Here is an 8,453-nt window from a genome sequence, read left to right as displayed (position 1 = left end):
ATATATATATATATATATATATACATACATACATAAACTTTAACATATGCCGACCTGGCGTGTCGTAGGAACGTCAAGAAACGCACGCTTTAATGGATAAATAAAAGTGCATGCATCGCGACGCGTCGGCGCGCAAGCTCGACATCACCGAGGCGATAATACGTTTTTCCACGATGACACGACGCATAATCCGCGAATAAATCATGTTTACGCTTAAGCTCGTGAGCAATGAACAACGAACGCCACCAGCGGATCCTTTACAGTATTTCGCTTGGGACTTTGTCCCCAAGCGTGACGAAGAGACTGAAATAAGATTTAAGATTAGATTTCGAGTTATATTATTGCAATAAAAATATAGTAAATCAAAAGATAGTAAAAGTAATAAATACGATTGAAAGAGTTGAGAAAACTTTTTTATAATGTTATTCTTTTATAATGTTATACTCTCTATAAAATGATTATAATATTTGATAAAAAGAGATCGTGACTAAGCTCGAAAAAAGTTGTAAGCAAATTTACACAAACTTTTTGAGACAACGTTCCATTGATGACTTTGTACCAACGTTATTATTTTAAACTGATTCAACAAACCCAAGTTCCGAGAACAGAGATTTTGTCAAAAATGAGATATCCCTATTCATTTTCTCGCGTCACATGTTCTCTTTTCCGACCGGATGTAAAGTTCACAATTAGGTAGGTAGGACGCAATATTTCAAGAAACTCTAAAGTTCGTTGCCAAAATAAATTACGTGGGGCGCTGCAAAGCACTGCAGTCGGATATACTCTCTCGGTATACACTGTGTAGAGGCGGTCCCCAAGCGGGATAGACACTACATTCCGAAAATGGAATGTCGACGCGATGTTCGTACGAGGAGGAGCTTTATCGCACCTCGTCCGTGCAGGCGGAAGAATGACCTGGCGCGGCGAAAGCCATTACTCGCATTTCGCAAGTCCTGGCACGGCGAAACGGCGAATTTACTGCACGGTTCGCATTTGATGATCATTCCAAGACAAGTTACCCAGCCCAAAGTGAGAACGAAATGACTCACAAACGATGTCTCCGTAAAATAATCATCTGTATTGATAGACGTGAGAAACAGAGATAGCTAGATAGATAGATAGATAGATAGATAAATAGATAGAGGGAGAGAGAGAGAGAGAGAGAAAATGCAATATTGCTTTTATAATTAAAATTATGAAGACATAGACATTTACTCTTCTTAAGAAAAAATCTAAAGACTCTGTTTTCATTTTAGAAATGCTGTTTTTAATTATGCTGCTTATAATAAATACAATATTTTACAGTAAATATTATATATTAATACAATATGATAATACAACAAATATTATTAATAGAGAGAGAAGTAGTAATTAATAGAGAGAGATGAAAAGTAGTATCTATTTATATGAGATCTGAGTATAAAAATATGTAGTTGCACTCATTTAGAATTCACTATTTCAGCTATTGATAGAACTCATATTGAATTTCTATTTCTTTCGTCTTTAAATGCAGATAATTATACCTGTGTGAAAGGAAATCCTTCGTTTTTCTTACAGTTTTTTTCATCGAGTGAGAACCCCAATGAATTCGCCTTGAAGCCGAAGAAACCCGTTCCTCCGATGCATTCACTTTGAATGATTAATCCGCGTGGGCACGGGACTAGATAAGAGAATAGATGAATCTCTTAGCATACAAAACTCTTTTCTCATAAGCCACGACTATTACAATAGAATATGAAATCCGACCTCGACACCTCGGGAAACATCAAACACAAGTGCGCATCTCTCTCGGTTTATCATCTATTAATACATGTCACAGATATGTGATGCTCTATCTATTATATATCAGGATCTGACTAGAATCTCTCGTCGTCGTGATACGTCACCAAAATTCCACCGTGATAATTCAGGGATATCGATAGACGAGGAACCGATACTGAGAGGATTAGTGTGTCGTAAGCGTCGTTCATCAGCGAACACGATCGGACAATTTTCCGTCGAGCGCGCTTCGCTGAACCGTTACCTTGCAACGCGCGCACCAGCGAAACACGTTTTGCGTAATGTCCAAGCGGTAGAGATAGAGCCCGGACGAATGGAATAATTACGAAGGAACCCTATCCGGCACATCGTCCAACTGCGATCAAACCTTCTTTAAAAGCGCGATGAATTTTATGCAGTTTTAAAATTCGAACATTCACCAAACGTAATACTGCATTATTAAATCGCACACAAGAAATTTTTCTATCTTTTACATTCTAAAATATATAATATAAAATAAAGGCAATTTCATTAAAACGTGGAAAAGAAATTAGTATTAGTAGATATCTAATAAAAACCTTCCGTAACACAACAACTCATATTAGTTCCAAAGAAATAAAAAAATCAATATTTAATTTATTTACATTTTATGTATTTTGATTTCCAATTGAATCAATGTTTTAAAAGCTTGATTGATCTTTCTTTTTGCATTTTATGATATTATTTATTGATCTCTCCGCTTTTATAGATACTTTCTATAATTATCAAACAATAATAGCCAGGAAACATGTTATAATTCCACGTTTCAGTGAATCTCTTTCGCATTCGAGATATGGAATCTTTATAAAATCTTTTCTATGTTTGTTATTAAATTGTTTTGAATTAATAAAAAGAAATTTTCAGTAATAAGAGTTCGAATTATGTAATTTTTAAAAATCAATTGTATAAAAAAATTCAGGTACTTAAAACCACACTGAAATCTATTTTTGTTGTCACATGATTTGCGCAACTTTATTCAAACTTTCGCAGTTAATTTTAAGCGAAGAAGTTTTATTTTTAAGTGCATGAAATTTCTAAGGCAAGTGTTTTTTAGTAGAAACACTTTGCGCTTGAAGTACATGAATTATATTCAGACAATACATTAACATTCATTATGTTCATAAAAGACGCTTATTACAGTTAAGAACTTTAGTACATACAATTTACAAAATTCTTTCAACATTTTATACTACGTTCACGCATTGTTCTCCAAACTAAGGTCTATATCTTATAATGCTTTGACGTACATTTCTAAAATGACATCAGAAATCTTTTCTGACTTATCAGACTATCCAAATAATAGTGTTGAGATTCATAATGTTATTCGCGTGTGCAGTGCGATCCATTGGGATTTCAGTATGTATTATGAATTTCTAGCCCAGTTTCACATTTAGTTGGAGAAGCGAAGTCAGAAATTCGCAACAATCGCATTCTGCATTGCATCTAATTATAACTGAAAGATCTGGTACAAAGAAAGATCAATCTTCATATATTAAATCTAAATTATCCCGAGGCGGCGTACAAAATTGACACTCAAAATCGCACTCTATGTTAATCGATGCACAGAGAAACGTTTTAAATCGCTAAATGTCATTACTCATTTTTACGTATATCATAACTCTCAAACGCGTAAAAACTTAACCAACATTCGTTTTAAATATCGTTTAATTCCTATGATGTATTTTATTATCTTAATCCTCAATGGATCCATGGAATAATATCTTGTTGTACAAGGTGGATATTCTAAAAGTATTCTAAAAAATTTTAAAGAATAATTCCTTTCACAAATTCAAGACGAAAACTTCGTATGACCATATGTCCAAAATGGCTTAGTTTCAAAGATACAGGATGTCAAAGTTAAAGGAAAAGTTTCGCTTTTTCCAAAACTTTCAAAAACCACTTGGGTTATTTTGATGAAATTTTGTTTACGTTTCTAGGATATCAAAATAATCCAAGTGGTTTTCGAAACTTTGGGAAAAAACAAAATTTTTCCTTCAACTTTGACATCCTATCTTTGAAATTGTTGAAGCCGTTTCGGACGTACATGGTGCTTTCCAGCAAGTGACAGTAATCATTTCATTTTTGTTTAACATTGGCAAACAATAAGGATATGATTCACTGTGTTACATTGTGTGTTATCTGTGTCTCTTGAAAAGCATTCATCACAATTCAAAAAATTTGAATGTAGATTTAACATTCCTAGTAGTGGATTTAACACCATGCGATATAATTCTCACTGTGTAAATAGATTATGTGGATTTAAAATCTATGTTAAATTCATATCATATTGATGTTAATATTAATACCGACATAGTGAGAATTATATAGACACCGCTATTTTTTAGAGTGTAATCATAGTTTTCGTTTTGAATTTGTGTGAGAAATTATCTCTTAAAATCTTTTAGATTTTAAAATATTCTTTAAATTCTTTCGAGTGGAATTTCACTCTAAAAAGTGAATCTCACTCATCTTAAAGATTGAAAATTCTGTTACTTTTTCTCAAGACTGACAGAATTTTTCATTCTTTAGAATGACATTCCATTCTAAAGAATTTAGAGAGTACTTACAAAGAAAGATTAGGCAACTCGGAAATTTAGAAAATTCTGAAAAATTGTGCACAAGTAAATTAATTCATCCATAACACAAAACTATTTTTCATGCCATATTATGATGTGAGGGGATGAAATTATCTCTTGAAAAAATATCGATTTTTCTTTTTGATGAAATAACTTTGTTGAACGATGAGAGATATCAAAAAAAATTTTTTTAAATTATTGGAAAAATACATATAAATAAATATTTAAAAATCCATGTTTTTTTCAATACTTATCTAAACACAGCTTTGTAGACATAAAAAAAAGACATGCAGTTTTAAATTTTTTCCGATACCTCTCACTCAGTGATTTTCGAAGTTTTTGAAAAAAAATAAAATTTTTTCTTTGTCTTTGACATCCTGTATCTTCAAAACTAAATCGTTTCTCAAACATGTAGTGATATGAAGTTTTCATCTTAAATTTATATGAAAAATAACCCCTTAAAATTTTTTAGAGTACTTAGTATCCACATTCTGTATAACAACAGAAGATTATTCTGTGGATCTGTTGATTAAAATAAAATAGCAATAGAAATTTTTTAAATATGTATTTAAAACAATTAGCGATTAAATTTTTGCATGTTTGAGAATTACTCATACACGTTTCAGAATTTTTTGAATTTTGTCTAACCTAATCTCCCTTGTTAATATCTAGCTTGTACATCTGACGGATATACAGAGTGTGGCTTCAATGGTTATAACTATTCCTGTCGTTATTTCCAAATACAGCATCACAGTGTCTTTCGCAGTGATTTTTGGTATAATATAATAAAATACTCTGCCTCCCCTAGAGACCGTACAGGAATACGAATCATATCTGGACTTCCTCTTTGACTTCGCGATCGAACTTGCGAGCTTTACTCAACTCAAGAGTCTTGACGAGCCGTTACCAATTTCTGTCGCAAATATTTCCCGACGTTTAAAGACATTTTCCAGTACGCCGATTCAAATCGAAGGACGAAGCAGAACTAACTCGTTTCAAGGTTGTCACGAGGCATCCTTTAAAAGGCACGTATAATTTATGTGAATTGTTTGGCATAAAGCAACATATCCAAACAACGAATGAGATTGTGTAATACCAGACTCACAAAGAATCTTTGTCGATTTTTTTTAATTATTTATTTCTGAAAATATCTTTATTACATGATGTATCTGTAAGACATCATAGCTTTCAGTGAAAAAGATAAAAAAATCACGAGCTTTTTGCGATTAATTTTTCACTAGTGTAAAACATTTAATAACAATTAAATTTGTAACACAATAATTATTTAACGACTTTAAATAAGTATACATATATAATAAATGTTTAACTATATATATAATATATGTATACTATATACATATATAGTTACGTTGAATTATTTTGTATAATTTATTTGCTTTCTGTAACCAAGACAATTCTATCTCACAGTTGCTTTAAATTAAAATAGCTTTACATTATCGGGAATAGTTCTGCACTGAAAATATTTTTAAACCTCAGTGGCGAAACAATATGAATTTTTGTAAAATATTGTTTGTAGCAGTGTGTTTTATTGTTTGTTTTATTGTTAAAATATTGTTTTATAACAGTGTTTTATTGTTTAACCTTCTTTCTTTTTTTAAAAAATTATTCTTTATCTTCAAATATGAAATCGAAAATTCACAATAAACGAACATTATAATTAAAATCATATTAAATGTATTGTATTAATTAAAATCTATATTTAAAAAAATACTGTCATATATAAAATAAGCTACTTAACATGTTTACTCCATTTAATTTTATTTGATTTTTACGTTTTTCAGAAAATTATGATTAAATTTATCCATATTCATATCCAAATTCATACCATAATGTTCTCAAATATAAAAATCGGAACAGAATAAATAATATACAATATGTTGTTAATAATAGACATTGAAACATAAAAATACTCCATGTAATCATATATAAAATAATCATATATAAAAAAAAAATCAAGCGATTATTCTCAAATTAATCATTTTAAATTAAAATTGGTAATAATTATAAAATAATAAAAGTGACGGATTATGTACATACATAAATATAACGACTAAAAGATATTCATAGTTGAGCCTGTATATAATTCATTATAATCATTCGCGTAATCCCGCCATTGTAACGTAACGATATCTTTTCACGGAGTTGGAATACGAAATGTAATTTTATACAATAGACGCAAAGCGTGATATCTCCTTGTTCCTTCCTCTTTTTAGTACAATACAGTTTCTCTTGTTATATCCGTTTAATATAAATTTCTCCTTACTTACTCCAAATTGTTACCGGCGCGGCGTCAGGAATTTCAGTAGCGCGCCGCGATTCGACGGGAATAGTCAGGACGCTGACTCGTCCCAACAAGTTATATCCTGATTCGTCACGTCGCGTCGACCGCGCGTCGCATGCACGACCAACTTCACGCGTCTCGCTCCGCGAGAGATTCGACCCGCTAATCACGTTCCTTTCATTCTGATCGGAACGTAACGCGGAGGGACGACGTGAGCGTTCGATTGTGACGAAAGAGGAACCGCGTCATAAACATACATAAATATATGAGATGTCCTGTCATTAGATCTGCTCGCATCGCTTGCACTTTTTGCGCTCTCGGCATTTTCACTTTCTCTCTCTTTTCAACGCCCAAATATATATATATATATATATATTTAAATCTGTTCGCACCTAGCATCTTCGTTTTCTTTCTCTTCAACACTCGAATACATATTTATCTTGTTTTGAGTACAAAAATTTAATTTTTAGGGATTTCAAGCAATAATAAACTTTCTGTTTCATTTTGAATGCATATATTTTTGAGAATTTCAAGCAAATAGACCTATTATCACGTTAGGCCAATGTTATATTTGTTCGTTTATTGTTTGTCATACGACAAATTTTTTAAATCTAGGGTCGAGAAACTCTCTGTCCTAACAATTATAATACACAAAATTTATTGTACGACAAATGTAATATCAGCTTTATCTTTTTAATAATACGACGCGATGTGACGAAAATGGCGGTTATTTCGATATCAACAATCAACGAGACATATTAAAACGTTCGATTCCAAATTCGATTTCAAGAGTAAGTAGAGCGAATAGCAAAGTGTCTTTATCTTTTAATTATTAAAATTCTAACGAAATGTATCTCGATATATATAATACAATAATGATTTTTATCGATTTCTTATAATTAATATCTAAATAACGCTTGGAAAAAAAGGCTTTAGAAATCAGCGCTGTAATTGGTTGTACGTCGCGCATTTAGTTAGTATTATGCCATAACAATATTTTTAAATGTCAACATAATAATAAAATATTTGTATACTCAAGTAATCTAAAAATATATATTCAAAAAACTCGTCGAGCTCCAAGCCGAGCTCCAGGCCAACAGTTTGAAAACAAAATTTGTTTTAAATTAACATTTTTGGGATTACTTACTTAAGAGTGTAGTGGATCCAATTATTGATTCGAAGATAATAGTATTTACATACTATTATATACATACTATTATATTAGATAACAGATACAATTATTGATCTGAACAATTATTGTCAAAGAAATATTTTTAACAATAATATTTTAACAATAATCTTTAGATCCAATAATTGTTATTGGATTTAAAAAATTATTGTTAATAAACACATTAGGAATATTTAATAAAAGATTGGAGCTCTATGAAGAACTACATACATTTTGCAATAAACTTTTAAGTCTTAAATCCTGTAAGAAATTGACCAGTTATACTTGAATGTGAGAGGAATAATCGACTATGATTGGTCAATTTCTTATGGGCTTAAGACTTAAAACTTAGGTAATAGCTTATTGTAGAAAGCTCATTAAGCCCGTGTCATAATACGCATTGAAAATTGAGGATTGCGAAATGAATTAGAATTCAGCCAATTGAAACAAAACGGATTAAAATTAAATTTGGTATTTGACTAGTCGAATTCTAATCTATAATTCATAATCATTAGCTTCTAATGCGTAATGTGACATAAGTTTTCTTTTTACGAGACTTTTTAGAAGACACGATTGACACAAGTATGATTGTACTTTTGTTATTCATTGA

The 8,453-nt window shown here is 31.1% G+C and overlaps 1 protein-coding gene across 1 annotated transcript in view; it reads right to left on the bottom strand.

The window, feature by feature from the left end:
* LOC108694876 (disintegrin and metalloproteinase domain-containing protein 10) overlaps window positions 1-8,453 on the bottom strand; it is an 88,029-nt gene that overhangs the window by 58,169 nt on the left and 21,407 nt on the right. The gene's annotated exons all lie outside the window — the stretch shown is intronic.

The sequence above is a fragment of the Atta colombica genome, unplaced genomic scaffold (assembly GCF_001594045.1).
Source record: "Atta colombica isolate Treedump-2 unplaced genomic scaffold, Acol1.0 scaffold125, whole genome shotgun sequence".
Classification (NCBI taxonomy): Eukaryota; Metazoa; Arthropoda; class Insecta; order Hymenoptera; family Formicidae; genus Atta; species Atta colombica.
Note: the sequence above shows the minus strand (reverse complement) of the source record. Positions and strands in the feature narration are given on the sequence as shown.